This window comes from Chrysemys picta, chromosome 5, assembly GCF_011386835.1.
Source record: "Chrysemys picta bellii isolate R12L10 chromosome 5, ASM1138683v2, whole genome shotgun sequence".
Taxonomy (NCBI): Eukaryota; Metazoa; Chordata; order Testudines; family Emydidae; genus Chrysemys; species Chrysemys picta.
Window position 1 is genome coordinate 44,950,188 of NC_088795.1, and position 13,970 is coordinate 44,964,157.

A 13,970-nucleotide genomic window follows, 5' to 3' on the forward strand; every position below is an offset into this window, starting at 1 on the left:
CAATTTACAATTTCTCCCTCCCCATCATACCTCCTCGCTTGGAGCTCACAGTAAGGAAGTCTGAATTTACAAATGGAACAATACAAAAAACTTTTGTCAAAACTTCCTTAGTCTTTTCTAAAATAGTCTTCTTAAAAGGATTCCCAATACTTAAAAAAAAAAAAACACCACCACCATCCTGCCTGTCACTCATCCCCATAACCTGGGTATCTTTTTCTCTTGGCCCTCTCTCTAGGTCTTCAACTATTTTTAAACCTTGCAGATTCTTTCTTCATAACATCTCTAAGATATGTCCTTTCCTATTCATTCACAGAGCTAAAACTCTTATCCAGGCTCACATAACCAAGACATGATACTTCAACAGCCTTTACTGAAACAGCCTTTTCTGTGCCATTGACAAAATGCAGTCTTATCTATTCAGAATGCTGCTTCAAAGATTATTTTCCTAGCCCATTGCTTTATCCATGTCACCCATCTCTTTGCATCCTCCCACTGGCTTCCCCTTTTCTATTGCATCAAACATAAGCTATTTGTCTTCATTTTCAAAGACTAAGGACCATCTCCACTCTACCATTCAGCTCTCATTGACTATTGAGATGTTAACTCCCATGATTGACCCATGATGCCAGCTTCCATCGCTTACTTGTTACATTTTCGAACGAGCACCATCATGTTTTCTCCTTTGCTGACCCTCACGCTTTGGAGGAGTGTTCTGGTATGCATCCACAAAGCTACCTCATTATTCACCTCTGACGGGTTTAGTCACAGAACCCCCTTGGGACTGTCACCTGATGTGCTGAAATTACCTCTGAACCCTTTTCCCCTGCCAGCTTGGGACTCCAGGACTGCCTTGTTGAGCCAGACACACTAGCCTGCTGCAACACAGACTCAGGGTCTGGGCTACGCCCCCAAAGCTGTAGACTAACCAAAAATAGCTCAGTAGGTTACCTCTCCAGCACCCAGACACCCAGTTCCCAATGGGATCCAGACCCTAAATAAATCTGTCTTACTTTGTATAAACCTTATACAGGGTAAACTCAAATTGTCCTCCCTCTAAACTGATAGGGGGATATACACAGCTGTTTGCAGGGGCTTTCTCATGACCGGATGCCTCTTTTGTCCTGCTTCACCCCCTTTTATAGCTTTGGCATAAGACAGGAATCTTTTATCTCTCTGGGTCCCCACCCCTCCTTCTAAATGGGAAAATACTAGATTTAAGATGGATTTTATTATCAGGTGACATGGTCACATGTCAGTGTAAGACCCCTAGTCTCCATTCTTCCTGGGCTGGCCCACAGGTACACAGGAAGGTTTGCAAGTAAACAGAGCCATTTACAGTTCATTGATTCTGAAGCACACTTAATGGCTTCCACTTAATATGTTTACATCAGTAATACAAGTTTATATCTTATTCTCCTAACTCCAGACATAGAAATAATACATGCAAATAGGATGAACACACTCAGATTATAAGCTTTGTAATGATTGATACCTTACAAGAGACCTTTTGCATAAAGCATATTCCAGTTACATCATATTCACATTTATAAGCATATTTTCATAAAGCATATGGAGTGCAACATCATACCACCTTCAGATCCCACCTCATGACTCTGACATAATGCCTACAAAAAAAAACCCACAAAAAACTTGACAATGGTTAGGCAGCTGGTGTGTTGAAACCACTGCCTATTGTGCTTGCTCTGTTTTCTTACACTCCCACATTGGTCTGGCTACATCTATCTGTATCTTTATCACCTGTCTTAAGACTGTAAGCTTTTGAGGGCTTTGACTGTCTTTTTGTTCTGTGTTTTGAACCTAGCACAATGGGCTCCTGATCTATAACTGGTGCTCCTAGGTGCTACAACAATAAACAATAAAGTAAAGTGGATAGTTGCTTGTACTAATAATGCCTTATGTAGTGGTTAAGAGAAAAGGGAAACATTTTAGTGTGGCTAGAGATAATGAATCATGGCATAGTATGGTATTAAGGTGTTATTGGCACAAATTGAAAATAACCAGAATAACTATCTAATGCAGCCATCCCAAATTTACACCAATAAAGCCCACATGTCACAGTACACCTTTATGCATAAGATATATTTATGAGCATCCCTTTAATTTTACTGCTTTCCACATGCTATTTTATCATGACAGCATAAAGAAAACTCTCTTGACTTAAAGAGTCCGTGAAAGTGAAGGTGCTAATTCTGTTTAGCACAGAAATATCAGCACAATAAAGCAAAAGAGAATCTCAGCTGACTGATCTTCTCTGGTACCCGCTGCCAAACCTGTTGCTAGTTTAACTTTGGTAAAACATGGGAAACATCTTCTGAAGAAGTGAGGTTTTTACCCACGAAAGCTTATGCCCCAATACATCTGTTAGTCTTTAAGGTGCCACCAGACTCCTTGTTTTGTAGATACAGACTAACACAGCTACCCCCTGATATCTTGTTAGCACATTTCTTTCCCCTCTCCATTGCAAGAGCTGGCTGACTTGTTTGTTACATTCACTTGATTTCCAGACCTTGTGCCCCTTCCCTGTTTTTTTGCCACCTTTCTTTCTCTCTCTACCCCCACCCATCATAAATGATATATATATATATATATATATTGTGGAGTGTTTTACTTGGGTTTTTTTTTAAGAAAACAAAGTAAAACCACATTGTTTTAAAGCAGAACATATGCAGAATTCTTAAGAGATGTGAAAAAACCTCTTATTTGGCTACCAGGCAACAGATGAAATTCATAAAGAATATAAGAAATAAACTAGATGATCATCAACCTCTGTGCAGCTGTACAAGGTAAGAAGGAGAAAACTCTGGAAGAAGCTAGGTAAATTGGAGGACATTATAGCATATAGACAGGGGGCCAATTTCCATACTCATGCACAGTGGCTACCACCACTGAAGTTACCAGACCAAAATTCCCAATGACCACTTCTGATTTTGGATGCCTCACTTTTTGGGTGTCCATCTTGAGGCACCTTGGGCCTGCTAATCAGAAGTGCTGAGTACTCCCAACTCCAAATGAAGTTCTAAAGCACCTCTGAAAATCAGGTTCCAGGTTTCTTAAATTGGGCACTAGGAGACATAGGCACCCAACACTAGAGGATACTCTTGAAAATTTTGGCCTAGGACTGCACAAAGGGTAAATGAGAACAAGATTTTGGTATGAAATGTTTACATTTGCATCTCTTGGTGTGTGTAGATACAACTCTATTAAAAGCTCTTATTCTTCTACCAGTTATTTTAAAAGAATTAGAGGGTCTTTTCCTTGAGAAGAAAGTAAAGCTTCTTGCTTTCAGTTATATTATTGTTTCAAGATCTGCTAATGCTGCTGTTTGACAAATGAAGTGAACAACACATCAATAAATTCAAGTTAAGATTTATTTTTCATAATGTATAAAATTAGTGTAAATTGACCTGTCAGTGTTCAAGCCAAAAGTGAGTTAAAACCAACCAAAAAAATAGGAGGAAAAAAAGTGTACTTCTGCAATTTGAGCATGCTGAAACTCATCATATGCTGGAGGTCTCATGAAGCCAATAGTAAAACATCACTAAAGTTTCTAAAGTTGCAGAAGATAATTTTGTAACCACCCAAAGTATCGCCACTCAACACATAATAGATTTCAAGGCCAGAAGGCACCATTATGATGATCTAGTCTTCTATGCTACCAATTCTGGAGCTCTTTATGACCGAGTAAGATTAATAAATCAGAAGTTGGTAATTGGCTAATTAGCACATTCAATATGAGCAAAGAGGACAGTCTCAGCCAGTAATATGCATACTTGGCACTTCAAAGGGGCTAATTTCCCCAAAGTTGAGGAAAATGGATGAAATTGATTGGGAGGAAAAATTTAGACTGTAAAATGTGAAATAAAATTGTGATATCTTTAAGAAGAATTTATTAGGTGGCTAAAATGCCAGAGTTAAGCAAGAGGACTTGAACTAGGCAAATATCCTATCCTGGTGACGTGAAGGTACCAATTAGAAATAAAAAAGCAACATATAACAAAATGAGAAAAGTGGGAAATAAATTCCAAAGCAATATAAATAAGAATTTATAAAAATGTAGATAAGGGTAACTAATGATAATGGCTGGCAGGACTAAGGCTAAATGTTTTTGAAAGTATATTAGGAACAAAATTAAATCCTAGCAATGGTATTGCCCCACTACTAATTGGAGATTATAAAATTGTTAATGATGCAGAAAACTTTAGTTACTTTTTTCTGTTTTGTATTTGGAAAGAAGCAGGATGATATATTTGTATAACATAAGGATGATGCAGTACTTTCCAGTCCCTTAATAACTATGGAGGATGTTAAACAACATCTACCAAAAATCAATATTTTTAAATCAGCCAACTCATAATGTGCATCAAAGAGACCTAAAAGTGTGGCTGAGGAGATCTCTGGCCCACTGATATATTTTTTTTTAAATCTTGAAATACTGAGGAAAATGCAAAAGATGGGGAAAATGCTTATTGTGCTAATATTCCAGAAAGGCAAGCAGGATGATTAAGGTAAATATAACTGCTGATAAAGTTTGTGGATGACAAAGATTAGCTGAGTGGTCCATACACATTAATCTGGATTGCTTGGTAAACTGGGACTATTCAAACAAAATGTTTTTGAATATAGCCGAATACAAAATTATTCATCTAGGAACAAGGAATGCAGGCTATGCTTACAGAATGGGGGACTGTACCTTGGAAAGCAGAGACTTTGAAAAGGAGTCAGGGATCATAGTGAACAAGCAACTGAACATGAGTGCCCACTATGATTCTGGGAGAGAAGGGGCTAATACAGTCATTGGATGTATAAAGAGGGGATTAGGAAACAGAGCTATGTGAAGATTCCAAACAATCAGAAAAAGATTCCAAGCAATTCAAAACAATCGTGAAAAAAAGTAGCTTGGTTCAAACCAAAAGTGTTCAAAATTATTGGTGAATCAAGAGTTGACAAAAATATTCATTTCGGGTCAAATGAAGTGTTTTATTCTGACAACGTTGAAGTGTTTTGTTTTGATTTGAGGCTTTTTTAGAAGATGATTTTTCAAAATAAGATGTAAAGAAATTTTGAAACAAAAAATTCTCAATCCCTCCCTTCGATTTTCTGACCAAGAGCATTTGGTGATGCAGACACAAATTTGCCAAATGTTTAGGTGTCACCAAATCTGCACTTTTTTCTGAAGAAAAGATTGTCAAAAAAATTGTCCAACTCTAATAAAAAAGGTAATTTTACTTCTATATACACAACATTGGTGAAACCAATAGTGCACACAGTTCTGGAGTCCATATTTTTAAAAGTATGTTGATAAATTGGAGAAGGTGCAGAAAAGAGCCACAAAAATGACCGAAGAGTTGGAAAAAATGACTTACAACTGAGACACTTAAAGAGCTCAACCTCTATCTTTTTTTAATATGATTGAAAGGTGATTTGATTACAGTAGATTTCTCTACTTTCACGGGGAGAAAATATGAGGTACTAAAGTGCTTTTTAAAAATCTGTCAGAGAATGGCATAACAGGAACCAAAAAGCCAAAACAAATTCAAATTAGAAGTTAGGCACAATTTTTTAAACAGTGGAACAAATTGCCAAGGGAAGCAGTTCCCCATCTCTTAATGCATTCAAATCAAGATTGGACGCCTTTCTGGAAGATATATGTTAGCCAAACACATGTTACTGTGCTCAGGACAGCGGTAAGTGGGTGAAATTTAATGGCCTGTGATATGCAGGAGGTAAGACTAAATGATATAATGGTCTTTGACTTCAAACTATATGAATCAGTATTCATTCCATGTATGTAGATCCTTTCATACTTGTGAAAGAAACACTGCATTGGTGATAAGTTTTACTCCTTGCAGAAACTACAATGTGTTTAAATTGATTTTTTAAAACAAATGCAGTGACAGAGGATTATAGCCAGGATTTAAGGAATTTGGTGGTAAAATGACATTCATTTCAGTGACGTGCTACTGAATCCTTCAGCAGGAGAATGAAAACTCCACAACCCTTTAAAAAAAAAATCTCTGGACACTAGGATCTTCAAAATAGTCCTAAGGAAGGAGATGCTCAAATCCCACTGAATTTCAAAGGTATTTGAGTACCTAACTCCCTTAGAGTACTCCACCAGTAAGCACTATTTATTACTGTGCTGCTTATTATTTCTTTGTTAAGTACCAATATTGAACATTAGCCAAAACACAGAGGTGTCTTTCCCAGGAAGCTTTAACACCACTTATTTTTTCAACTTCATTCTTTTCCCTAGACCCCAATTCAGCAAAGCACTTAAGCACATGCTTAACTTTAAGCACATTCTTTAGTCCATCCCTATTCAGCAAAGCACCTATGCCTATAACAAGTATGTCTTAAACACAACTCTAAAGTGCTTTGTTAAATAGTAATGAGATTGCTAGAGACTGTATTCTGATTAATTGAGGCCCTAGGATATACCATATTATTTGTACCCCATTTTTCATCTAGAATTGTACTGCCTATCTCCAATAACAACATTCAGTTTTTGATCTCTCTAGAAAAATACCACAGCATTGCTGAGGATACATCTACACTATGGAGACTATGCCAGCATAGCGAGGCCAATTGTAGCTATACTGGAATAACCACATAGTGTAGATGAAACCTATGCCAACGGAAGAGGGTTTTGAATCAGTGCAGGAACACCACCACATCCTTGAGCAAACTGACATAGGTGCATCTACACTGTGGGTTAGGTCCACGTCACTACAGCACTCATTAGTGCATTTTTTTCACAACCCTGACAGATACAACTATGTGACCTAACTTTTAAGCATAGGCTGGGCTGAGTTCCACTGATTTTCCATCCCAAATATCATTAATCCTGTTGCAGGATCAAGGGCTGAGCCATCACGTACATAGTCATTCTGTGCAGTGCAGACTATACAAAAGCATTCAAACATGCAGCATATATCTTACCCAGAGCTATTTTTCTGTACAAATTATATATATTAAGAGGGGAAAGAAGTGGTTAACTTACATTGAGGTGTATGCATTGGCTATGTAGATTTAATGTTGCCCTAGAGAAAGTCATCATGGGCGAGTTAAGTTAAATATCCCTGAAAATTTTATAGGTCTACAATAAAAATGCTGACAGTGCTTTAACTGCAGTAGGGTGAAGAATATTGCTATAATAGTGTCTGTGAGATGCAGAGCATCTTCCTAAAGAAAACCCAATAAAATATAATTGGAGATTCAAGGAGGACTATGATTTTGTTAAGATTAAGATTTTTATTTGAGCTGTGGGGAGAAAGGCTATTGCATTTCATGGAGGATTTTGATATTTTAAAGTGATCCATAAAAAGCAAAGGAGCCTGGTCTCTGATTCCAGGACAGTCCACTTGTCTGGGGCAGTCCATCAAGTGCTGATGATCTGGGTGGGCAAGCTGGCAGGAAGCCAGGAAGATTTTGAAACCTGACCAGCAGGTTTTGTTGGATCCCTGACTGGGTTCTGTTGGAACTTAGTCAAAAATCAAACCACCTTTATGAAAAATTTTGATTTTAACAAATTCTGACCAGCTTTAATTTTTATGTAGCATACATTACACTGCTCTACAGCCAAAATGCTTCTGAAATAAATGTAGTCAAACTTTACTAATTCTGGGTCACTGAGAACAAAAATGATGCTTAAAATTGCTGATTGGTTCTAGTTTTCAAGATATGCTATTGGGTCAGTATATACGACCCTTGACTTGGGAATGGCGGAGGATAAGTGAGTTCTAAAGGGAAGGGATCTCAATTTAAACCAGAAATGACTAAAATACATCTTTGACTGGATCTATGAATAAATCTATGACTGGGTTTGGACAGTACTTGCTTTTTAGGCAAAACAATGAATGATGCAATCTGAAGCTGGTATTGCATCATACATTATATGAATTGCATCATGTTATTCCTAGAAGTCATGGATGATGCAATCATAACGAAGCTTACATCACTCTGCTGAACAAATTGCCCTCTATGAGCTCTAGAAATCATACAGTGTCGTGCTCTCTTATTTGTCAGTGTTTGATTTTGCAAAGGGACACATTTCTGTTTAGCCAAAGTGAGCAGAGATGCCTCGTACTTGTGTGAACAGATAACTTCTGCTATGTTTGTGGTGAAGTGACTTTTGCATCACAAAAGCGCAGTATAAACACTATGGTTAAGAAAGCCTATCGCCTTTATTTTGGCTGCAAAATTGGAGATCAGGACAAGAGGTGGGCCCCACACATATGCTGCAACACTTGTGCAACAAAGCTTGCCAGTGGTTGATCAGGAAAAGGAAATCTATGCCTTTTGCAGTGCCAATGATTTGGAGAGAGCCAACAGATCATACCAGCAATTGTTACTTCTGCATGGTGCCTCCAGTTGGGAAAGGTGTGTCAAAGAAGAAAAAGTGGACTGTGCATTATCCAAACATTCCATCAGCTATACACCCAGTACCCCACGGAGAAGGACTGCTGGTTCCTGATGCACCGGAATCATTCTCACTTGAGTCAGACGAGGAAGAGGATGAAATTTCTGGTCCTGAACCATCAATGTCACAGGACCCACATTTTCCCCCATCCTCCTCCTCTGAACCACAGCTCATAACACAAGGTGAACTGAATGACCTTGTCAGGGATTTGGAACTACCCAAGAGTAAGGCAGAGCTGTTGGGCTCCAGACTACAGCAGTGGAATCTCCTGGCAGGTGATGTTAGGGTTTCCATGTTCCGTGACCGTCAAAAGGATCTTGTTCCATTCTTCTTCATGGAAGGTGATCTTGTAGCCTGCAACAACATCGATGGTGTGATGGCAGCCCTCAACTTCGTTCACAATCCAGAGGAGTGGAGACTCTTCATTGATTCATCGAAGACGAGTCTTAAAGCTGTTTTACTGCATAATGGCAATGTTTTGCCATCAATTCCAGTTGGTCATGCAGTCCATATGAAGGAAACCTATGACAACATGAAACAACTTTTGAGGTGCATAAACTATGACCAACATCAGTGGCAGCTTTGTGGTGATTTGAAGGTTGTTGCTCTCTTGCTTGGTCTGCAGACTGGATACACAAAGTACTGCTGTTTTCTCTGCCAATGGGATAGTCGTGCAAGAGATTCCCACTACATCAAGAAAGACTGGCCACTCCGACAGTCATTGGAGCCTGGGAGGAAAAGTGTTCAGCATCCACCACTTGTTGAATCAAGGAAGATTTTGTTACCATCCTTACACATCAAGCTGGGTCTGATGAAGAACTTTGTCAAGACCATTGACAAAACACAAGCTTTCAAGTACCTCAGTGGAAAATTTCCAAGGTTAAGTGAAGATAAAGGAAGGTGTCTTTGTTGGTCCTTAGATTCATGAACTTCTTCGAGATGATGCATTTGACCATGCACTGCGTGGCAAGGAAAAGACGGCATGGGAAGCCTTCCAGTTAGTGGCAATAAATTTTCTCGGAAACAACAAGGCAGACTACAGGTTGTTGGTGGAAAATCTCCTCAAGGCATACAAAAGCCTTGGTTGCAACATGTCACAAAAGATAAATTTTTTGTACTCTCATCTAGATTTTTTTTTCACCGAACTGCGGAGCAGTGAGCGACGAGCACAGCGAGCGATTTCACCAGGACATTGCAACAATGGAGAAACGCTATCAGGGCAAATGGAGCCCATCAATGCTTGCAGACTATTGCTGGACAGTGACAAGAGATGTTCCATTTAATGAATACAAGAGACAAGCCAAGAAGCGCCGAGTAGACACTGAATAGGACTAAACTATGTACATAATAGTTTTTTGCTTTTTGTTTCATAATAAATTTTATTTATATAACCCTTTTGCTGATTTTTAAAGTGTTATATAAACAGGACAGGTGAAATATTATCATATAAAGCAACCATAAACACATGAAAAGACCTAGGTTTACAATTTATGATTAAAACTCTACTATCTACACAATATACATAGACATAAAATGTCAAAACTTAAATATCTTAGAAACAGTAGCCAATCCATTGTTTTAATTGTCATATTTGAATTCAGCACATCAAAATACATAATAAATAGCACATTTTATCTCTGAAGCAGACGACTTCTCAAAAATTGTAGACCAGTGTTATTTTTGCAGTGTTTTGACAGTCAATTATAAAAGAAATGAGTATTCCAACAAATTACTTTTCAGCATGCACAAATTATGTTTCTACATCTCTCTTCCTATATTCTTATTCTAAATTGGAACCACCATCTCTTTAATGCAGCTCATGCCCCTGTACTGAGCAAAGCAAAGCACAGGAGAGTATCTGCCCCATTGAAACCAATGGGACATCAGCATATACATAAAATAAAGTGCATGCTTAAATGTTTTTCCTGAATATGGATGCTTTCCTGAATTGGGCCCAGTCTGAGTATTGGTTTCCTCTGCAGTACTGATTTCTTCTGGTTTCAATGAATCTGCTCAGAGGGTAAGCAACTACTCAATTACTCATGGGTGTGACATTTGGGCATATACCATTTTGTACTGGAAAAGATTTTGTATCAGACTTTATATAAAAGCAGGAAGTTAGGAGAAGATATTAACTGTTAAGTCTTACAGTTGGGCACTGGTACCAAGAGTTAAAACCCGAGATAAAATAGATTAATGTGCATGGCTACTAAAGATTAACTTAACTGTCTTCAATCAGTGTTATCTGGCTAAACTTTGACATACAAAGTAATCAGTGTTGGTTTTGGCTCCTTAGTTTGTTGTTAATAATACTGTTATGATCACGCAAAAAAAAAAAAAAACAGGCTTCCTGAGAAGCTGACCTAACATTAATATAATAAGATCCATACATATTCCTCACCTTTAGCTGTGATTCTGTCTTAATTATCTCATAAGATAAGCACCGTAAGGATGGGTTAGTATTTCGGTGACATTTAAGAAACACCCAGAGAAAGTGGCAATGGTTACTTGATAGGGCCATTTTTTCACTTCTCACTCTGTACTGCGCCACTGCAGCAGAATAGCACAAGGCAGAAGGGTGCTGTTTGAGGTGACATCTTTGGATGAGAAAAGGGGTCCAGACTAGAGCTGGAAATTTTTTTTGGAGTATAGCAAAGTCATTTAAAAATTCATCTTCCAATGCACTGACACTATTTTCAAATTCAGGTTGAATTAGGAAAACATTTTCTGCAGAAAAATATTCCATAAAAGTCAAAAAGGCTCATTTTAGCCATTTTGAAACATTTTCTTTTGACTTTTCATTTCAAAATATTGTTTCAATCATTTTGAAATGAAACTTCTTGATTTTTCTTTTCCAAAGAGTGTCCCATTTCAAAATTTGGCTAGATTAAAAAACAAAAAAAGACCTGAAACAAAAATGAAAAAAAAAATCAATTTGGGTTGAACAAAACATTGTCATTTCAGTGAGAAAAAGAAAATTGAGTTTCAGTTAGAACTAAACTGGATTTGGGGGGGGGAGGTGGGAGGAAGGCATTTGTTAGATTCTAGTCCTCTCAATTTGTGGTAACTAAAATTATCAACATCCCCTTATCTGACAAAGAGTATGTTAAGCCAAAAGTATTGCAATTACATTCTACCATCTGCACATGCATTCTTCACTTCCAGTTCCATGTTATTGTATATAGTTACAGCATAATGTCAAACAGCAGCTCTAGATAGACTCATAGACTCATAGACTTTAAGGTCAGAAGGGACCATTATGATCATCTGGTCCGACCCCCTGCATGCTGCAGGCCACAAAACCCTTCCCTGGACTCTGCCGTTGAAGTCCCCAATCCTGTGTTTTAGTGACCTCAATCGGCAGAGACCCTCCTGCTAGTGATCCCTGCCCCATGCTGCGGAGGAAGGCGAAAAACCTCCAGAGGCTCAGCCAATCTACCCTGGAGGAAAATTCCTTCCCGACCCCAAATATGGCGATCAGTAAGACCCCGAGCATGTAGGCAAGAGTCTCTAGCCTGACCCCTGTTGGCCATTATACTATTTACGTACCATTGCTTGGTTTTCCTTGGCTACTATGTTTTACCATTAAACCATTCCCTCCATAAACTTATCTAACTTAATCTTAAAACCAGACAGGTCTGTCGCCCCCACCGTTTCCCTCGGAAGGCCGTTCCAATATTTCACCCCTCTGACGGTCAGAAACCTTCGTCTAATTTCAAGCCTGAACTTCCCCATGGCCAGTTTATATCCATTTGTTCTTGTGTCCACATTAGTACTAAGCTGGAATAATTCCTCTCCCTCCCTTGTATTTATCCCTCTGATATATTTAAAGATAGCAATCATATCCCCCCTCAGCCTTCGCTTTGTCAGACTAAACAACCCAAGCCTCTCTAGTCTCCTTTCATACGACAGGTTTTCCATTCCTCTGATCATCCTAGTCGCCCTTCTCTGCACCCGTTCCAGTTTGAGTTCATCCTTTTTAAACATGGGAGACCAGAACTGCACACAGTATTCCAAATGAGGTCTCACCAGCGCCTTATACAACGGAAGCAGGACCTCCTTATCCCTACTAGATATACCACGCCTAATGCATCCCAGGACCGCATTGGCTTTTTTCACCGCCACGTCACATTGTCGACTCATAGTCATCCTGCGGTCTACAAGCACCCCTAGGTCCTTCTCCTCTTCTGTTACTTCTAACCAATGCGTCCCCATCTTGTAACTAAAATTGTTATTAGTCATCCCCAAGTGCATCACCTTACACTTTTCACTATTAAATTTCATCCTATTTCTGATACTCCAATTCACAAGCTCATTCAAGTCTCCCTGCAGAATATCCCTATCCTCCTCCGAATTTGCAATGCCTCCCACCTTCGTATCATCCGCAAACTTTATCAGCCCACTCCTGCAATCGGTTCCGAGGTCAGTTATAAATAGATTAAATAAAATGGGTCCCAAAACCGAACCTTGAGGCACTCCACTAGTAACCTCCCTCCAACCTGACAGTTCACCCTTTAATACGACCCGCTGCATTCTCCCCATTAACCAATTCCTTATCCACCTCTGGATTTTCATATCGATCCCCATGTTTTCCAGTTTAACCAATAATTCCTCATGGGGTACAGTATCAAACGCTTTACTGAAATCCAGGTATATTAGGTCCACCGCATTTCCCTTATCTAATAAGTCCGTTACTTTCTCAAAGAAGGAGATCAGATTCGTTTGGCACGATCTGCCCTTCGTAAAACCATGTTGTAATTTATCGCAATTGCCATTAACCTCAAGGTCCTCAACTAGTTTCTCTTTCAGAATTTTCTCCAGCACCTTGCACACTACAGATGTTAAACTAACAGGCCTGTAGTTGCCTGGATCACTTTTTTTCCCTTTCTTGAAAATAGGAACCACATTAGCTATTCTCCAGTCTAACGGGACCACCCCTGAGTTTACAGATTCATTAAATATTATCGCTAATGGGCCTGCTATTTCCCGTGCCAATTCCTTCAATATTCTCAGATGAAGGTCGTCCGGTCCTCCCGACTTAGTCCCATTAAGGTCTTCAAGTTTTGTTTCTACCTCGGATACGGTAATCCCCCATCCTGTATGCCCCTCTGTAATGGTGCTAGTATCCCTAATACCTTCATTGGCCTCATTAAACACTGATGCAAAATATTCATTGAGATATTGCGCCATGCCTAGATTATCTTTAATCTCCTCTCTGGCTATAGTCTTCAGCGGTCCCACTTCTTCTCTCTTTGCTTTCTTTCTATTTATATGGCTGTAAAACCTTTTACTATTGCTTTTAATTCCCCTTGCTAAGTCCAACTCTACACGGCCTTTGGCCTTTCTCACTCCATCTCTACATTCTCTGACTTCACTAAGGTAAGTTTCCTTACTGATCCCTCCCCTCTTCCACTCTTTGTACGCTTTCTGTTTTTTCCTAATCGCCCCTTTGAGTCGGTCGCTCATCCAGCTTGGTCTAAATCTCTTGCTTAGTAATCTTTTTCCCTTTTTGGGGATACAGGCCTCTGAC